The sequence below is a fragment of the Apteryx rowi genome, unplaced genomic scaffold (assembly GCF_003343035.1).
Source record: "Apteryx rowi isolate R43461 unplaced genomic scaffold, aptRow1 scaffold_668, whole genome shotgun sequence".
Classification (NCBI taxonomy): domain Eukaryota; kingdom Metazoa; phylum Chordata; class Aves; order Apterygiformes; family Apterygidae; genus Apteryx; species Apteryx rowi.
The window spans coordinates 226,409-232,546 of record NW_020450947.1 but is presented as its reverse complement, the minus strand read 5'-3'; the positions used below and the strand labels follow the sequence as shown (position 1 = coordinate 232,546).

Sequence of the window (6,138 nt, the reverse complement as noted above, 5' to 3'; positions counted from 1 at the left end):
GCACATTAACAGAGATGATGAAATACTGGAACACATTCAGTTCATCAGAACCCAGACATCATACATTATCAGTCATTTATCTTAAATCCACTATACCTCTTAAGGAAAAAAAAAAAAAGCTGACTTAGCAGTTATCAATCTTTCTCAGTTTTCAAACCTCTGAAGTTTCCACTAGAGGTTACAAACTGCTGCATTTAGACTTTGAAAAGAAGTGCTTCTCTTGGTTATCTTCTCCACAGCAGTTGATGGATCCACAGAGGTTAACAACCTGACAGTTACAGTTCCAGACTAATCAGAAGTTGATTTCAACAGAGACTCTCACCTAGTGATTGCTATGGGCTGCACTGTGCAAGAAATTACATTATTCTAAACACCCTTTCTGACTTAAAAAAAAATTAAGTCTAGGTATGGGCACAGCAGAAAGATGCAAAGAGAGGAAAGGGAAGACTGACAGGGCAAAAACTGCATCTTTCTGAGAAAGAAGGAAGATATTTGATTTTTTCCTTCTCAATCCTCTTTTTTCCCTCCAAATCCATTAAAACACATTAATGCAAGAAATATATCAACCTGAAATATATTTTTTGGTTACAAATGTTGGCAAGTACAAAGCCACTAGTAAATAAAACAATTTGGAGAGGACTCCAGAAAAGTTTTCACTGTGCCTACAGTCTGATTCTCATCCTATCTGCAACCTGACAGTCACAAATAGCCAGCTTAGATGATTTTCAAACTTATAGATATAATTGGATAGGAAGACTAAATTTCTTATCCTTAAGTCAAAGCCACAAAGCTAAACATCTGGCAGTTTCTCAGGGTATTTTTGAGGCAATCCAACAATAGAATTACAAGGCTGAAGTCAGTTCTTTCTTTTCCCCAGGAGGAACTCACGACCAGTCAGCTTTAAAGTGTTGGGGGCCAAGAAGGGCAGTTGCACTACTTTTCCTTCCCTTTATAGACAGGGTAACAAAACATTTAATCTCCTAAAAATATCAAGTAATCTGTAGAGCCCACATAAAAAAGATATACATGCATATCATCATGAGAACTTTCAGTTAAGGAGAAAACTGGGAACTAATCTTTAAATTAGGGAAGCAAAGATGTCACATATCAATTTTATCACCTTCCCCTCTACCAAATTATCACAGAATCACAGAATCACTGAGGTTGGAAGGGACCTCTGGAGATCATCTAGTCCAACCCCCCTGCTCAAGCAGGGTCACCTAGAGCACATTGCACAGGATTGCATCCAGGCGGCTTTTGAATATCTCCAGAGAAGGAGACTCCACCACCTCTCTGGGCAACCTGTTCCAGTGCTCTGTCACCCTCACAGTGAAAAAGTTTTTCCTCATGTTAAGATGGAAGTGTCTGTGTTTCAGTTTGTGCCCATTGCCTCGCGTCCTGTCGCTCGGCACCACTGAAAAGAGTCTGGTCCCATCCTCTCGACACCCTCCCTTCAGATACTTGTACACATTGATAAGATCTCCTCTCAGCCTTCTCTTCTCCAAGCTAAACAGGCCAAGCTCTCTCAGCCTTTCCTCATAAGAGAGATGCTCCAGTCCCCTAATCATCTTTGTGGCCCTTCGCTGGACTTGCTCCAGTAGTGCCACATCCCTCTTGTACTGGGGAGCCCAGAACTGGACGCAGGACTCCAGATGTGGCCTCACCAGGGCTGAGTAGAGGGGGAGAATCACCTCCCTCGACCTGCTGGCAACACTCTTTCTGATGCACCCCAGGATACCATTGGCCTTCTTGGCCACAAGGGCACATTGCTGCCTCATACTTAACTTGGTGTCCACCAGCACTCCCAGGTCCTTCTCCGCAGAGCTGCTTTCCAGCAGGTCAACCCCCAACCTGTACTGGTGACTGGGGTTATTCCTCCCCAGGTGCAGGACCCTGCACTTCCCTTTGTTGAACTTCAGGAGGTTCCTCTCCGCCCACCTCTCCAGCCTGTCCAGGTCTCTCTGAATGGCAGCACAGCCTCTGGTGTATCGGCCACTCCTCCCAGTTTTGTCTCATCAGCAAACTTGCTGAGGGTGCACTCTGTGCCTTCATCCAGGTCATTGATGAAGAAGTTGAACAAGACTGGGCCCAGGACTGACCCCTGGGAGACACCGCTAGCTACAGGCCTCCAACTAGACTCTGTGCCACTGATCACAACCCTCTGAGCTCTGCCATTCAGCCACTTCTCAATCCACCTCACTGTCCACTCATCTAACCCACACTCCCTGAGCTTGTCTATGAGGATGCTATGGGAGACAGTGTCAAAAGCCTTGCTGAAGTCTAGGTAGACAACATCCACTGCTCTCCCCTCATCTACCCAGCCAGTCATTCCATCATAGAAGGCTATCAGATTGGTTAGGCATGATTTCCCCTTGGTGAAGCCATGCTGACTACTCCTGATCACCTTCTTTTCCTCCACATGCATGGAGATGGCTTCCAGGATGAGCTGCTCCATCACCTTTCCAGGGATGGAGGTGAGGCTGACTGGCCTGTAGTTCCCTGGGTCCTCCTTCTTGCCCTTTTTGAAGGCTGGGGTGACATTGGCTTTCTTCCAGTCCTCGGGCACCTCTCCTGTTCTCCATGACCTTTCAAAGATGATGGAGAGTGGCTTAGCAATAATGTCCGCCAGCTCCCTCAGCACTCGTGGGTGCATCCCATCAGGGCCCATGGATTTGTGCATGTCAAGTTTGCTTAAATGATCTCTAACCCACTCCTCCTCCACCAAGGGAAAGTCTTCCTCTCTCCAGACTTTCTCTCTTGTCTCCAGGGTCTGGGGTTCCTGAGGGCTGTCCTGAGCAGTAAAGACTGAAGCAAAGGCAGCATTCAGTAACTCTGCCTTCTCTGCATCCTTCGTCACCAGGGCACCCACCCCATTCAGCAAAGGGCCCTCATTTTCCCTAGTCTTCCTCTTGCTGCTGATGTATTTGAAGAAGCCCTTCTTGTTGTCCTTGACATCCCTTGCCAGATTTAATTCCAAACGGGCCTTAGCCTTCCTCGTCGCATCCCTGCATACTCTGACAACATTCCTATATTCCTCCCAAGTGGCCTGTCCCCCTTTCCACTTTCTGTAGACTTCCTTCTTCTGGTTGAGTTTTGCCAGGAGCTCCTTGCTCATCCATGCAGGTCTCCTGCCTCCTTTGCTTGACTTCCTACTCATAGGGATGCACCGCTCTTGAGCCTGGAGGAAGTGATGTTTGAATATTAACCAGCTCTCTTGAACACTCCTTCCTTCTAGGGCCCTAACCCATGGGATTCCTCCAAGTAGGTCCCTGAAGAGGCCAAAGTTTGCTCTCCTGAAGTCCAGGGTTGCAATCCTACTTGGTGCCCTGCTGCCTCCTCGCAGGATCCTGAACTCCACCATCTCATGGTCACTGCAGCCAAGGCAGCCCCCAACCTTCACATCTTCCACCAGTCCTTCTTTGTTTGTTAGTACCAGGTCCAGCAGCACACCTCTCCTTGTTGGCTCCTCCACCACCTGGGTCAAGAAGTTGTCACCAATGCTCTGCAGGAATCTCCAGGACTGTTTGTGCCTAGCTGTGTTGTTATTACTTAAAACTTAACCAGGTTTGTTCAGAGAGTGATAAGACTCAGCAGCACAATAATATTCAGTATTAATTTTTATTACAAACATATCTTCTATCAACTACTATTTGACTGTTGCAAGTTTTCTCATTGCTCGCAACTGAAGCTTGAACATTTGAAAATAATCACAAAGCAGGCAACTGCATGAATAACAGCCCTGAAGTAGATACCACAAAGGTGATCATCTCTAAAAACATAACTCTGTTTTGGTGCAGTGCCAAATGCAAGAGGACCAAGACTACATTGCTATTCTGCATTTTATCATCCCACAATTTTAGGATTAGCCACAGTATTACTTTGCTATTGATCAGCAAGATTCAAAACATAAAGCATATTGGAGAAAATTTCTATGATCTACAAGCTTCTCCTGTGTGTAAGCACGACTTGTTAAACCTCACCTTCATATGGTCTAAGGCCTTTGGTTGGGCTCCAGATATGCAACACATGCCTCAAAAAAAGTTACTGAAGCTTTTCTTATGATATCTACCTAACACTTCATCTTACGCTTCCCAAAACCACACATTTTCCCTCCTGTTTTGCTTTCTCTTTTGCCCCTGCAAACGCACAGTAGTCCATAGATTCACTGTGTTTCTGGAAATATCTGTGATGCCATATTTGGGAAGTTAAGGTGATTGAAAGAAGTCACAAAGTTATCAGCTATTAGCATATTTTGCAATCCTTACATAAAACCTACTATACCACTGTGCTATCACACTATTAATATGACAGAGACAAAGAAATCCAGCAGACAGAACTGCAGAAGTTATCAGTTGCATTTTTCCAAGGAACTGAATAAACACTGATGTTAAAGCAAATGTATTTCAAATCAGCTACTGAATAACTGGCAATCTTTTAGGGAGGAGCATTAAATAATTAGGATCTCAGTGGCAAAACAATTAAATAGTCCAGCAGTGAGACAAAATACTCCTCTATTTTAAATTAGATGACATGTTTTGCTAATAAAAATGATACTACATATAGTAATTTCCCTACTTTTACCTAGTAATCTGTGAAATGTCTTTTTTTTTCTCCTGCTAAAAGAAAACTTTAAAAGGTCACCACACACAAATACAGGAAGTATTACTTGAATACAACTTTTCCCAGAACAGGAGAAATCAAAAATATAAATATCAACTTAAGAAGGCAGCTGATGAAGATCAGATTTAATTTTCGAGCAACCAATTCCTATCTGTCTTCAAGTGCTTACCTGTGCTTTGTTCCAGCTAGACTGCAAAATAATGTATATGCCATAAACCCATACCCAAAATACACATTTCCCTGGAAATGACTGACTTCAAATGAAAATGAGCAGTTGAATATTATAGGCTGTGTTAGACAGGAAGTTAAACTTGAACCATAAGAACAGTGTTTTGGGGACTTTAACATCTTACAGAAAGTTATCTCATTATAACAAAACACAGCATACAATACTTGCTACTGTAAATTTCTGCAGCCTTTCTTAGTTTTCAGAGCTAAAAATAACAACAGGTACAATGTCAGAAGAAAAATCAGCTCTTGCAGAATCACACCAGAAAGGGGCAAGGCAAAGAAAAAAAATAGATGTCTATAGCAGATCACTGAGCATACGCACCTTGCTAGTTTTACTCCAAGGAAGTGTGAACCTTTTGTTTTTCTACATGACAAAGTGATTCAAACACATTAGCCAGATTAAGTTCAGTCTCTGCACACTCTTTTGGTAAGACAGTAATACAGTAAGAATACCAAATACCTGAAGTCTAAAGCATACTCAGATACACCTTCTTTGAAACAATGCAAATTATCTACTTGCAGATTTTACTCTGAGCGTTCAGTGCCTTTGCCTTTCCCCTTTGTGATACCAAATCACATCAAAGTAAAGCAAGACCACCACAGAGCACAGACAGGCATCATCAGCAAAGCAGCAGGCTTCGAGGACATATCTGCATCAAGAAGTCCCAACGCCTAAAACAGTTATAACAGTGAAGCTTTCAGCACAGATTAGACAGATCATTTGCACCCAGGAGCATTTGAACAGTGTGCATGAAAAACACTCCTTTAAAGAGCTACTTGCTTTAAAAGGCTGTGTTGGTGTTCTCGTGGAACAGCATTTACCTTGTCAGCTTGAGGAACTGTTATTCTCATTTGCCGCCAGAGATTTCTTTCCTAAGCCTATCGCCTGGACTCACCCCAGCTGAAGCCCCTAATGCAGCCGAGGCAGCCGGAGCAACCGCGGTGAGGGGCCCTCCCCCCATCCCAAAGCACCTTTCAAAGCGCTATCCCGCGTCCCCCGCGCGACAAGTCTCACACAGGGAAAGCCGGCAGCACCCGCCGTCCGGCCCGCTGCCACGGTCCCCGGCCACCCTGCCGGGACCAGAACCGGCAGGCGGGCGGGGCTCGGCCACACGGAACCGAGCGGCGGGGTCGCCCGCCGAGCCGCAGCCCGCCGGCGACGAGACGCCCCCGGCCCAGCCCTCCGGGCAGCGCCGGGGCTCAGCTCCCACGCCAGCACATTCGGGCGCCAGGCCCCGGCCGCCGCCGCCGCCCCCCGGGGACCGTGCGGCCGGCGCCTCAAAGACG

General features: G+C 45.6%; 1 protein-coding gene across 5 annotated transcripts in view; it reads right to left on the bottom strand.

Annotated features, from left to right (window-relative positions):
- Positions 1-6,138, bottom strand: part of NUTF2 (nuclear transport factor 2) — a 39,556-nt gene that overhangs the window by 33,003 nt on the left and 415 nt on the right. The window contains exon 1 of one of the 5 annotated variants that reach the window (XM_026085415.1): positions 5,824-5,843. The exons of 1 other annotated variant lie outside the window; for it this stretch is intronic. The gene's annotated coding sequence lies outside the window, so the exon portion shown is untranslated. Of the gene's footprint in view, positions 1-1,784; positions 1,805-2,404; positions 2,424-5,673; positions 5,789-5,823; positions 5,844-6,138 lie in introns of those variants that run through there. 3 more of the 5 variants (XM_026085412.1, XM_026085414.1, XM_026085416.1) reach the window with 3 other exon arrangements.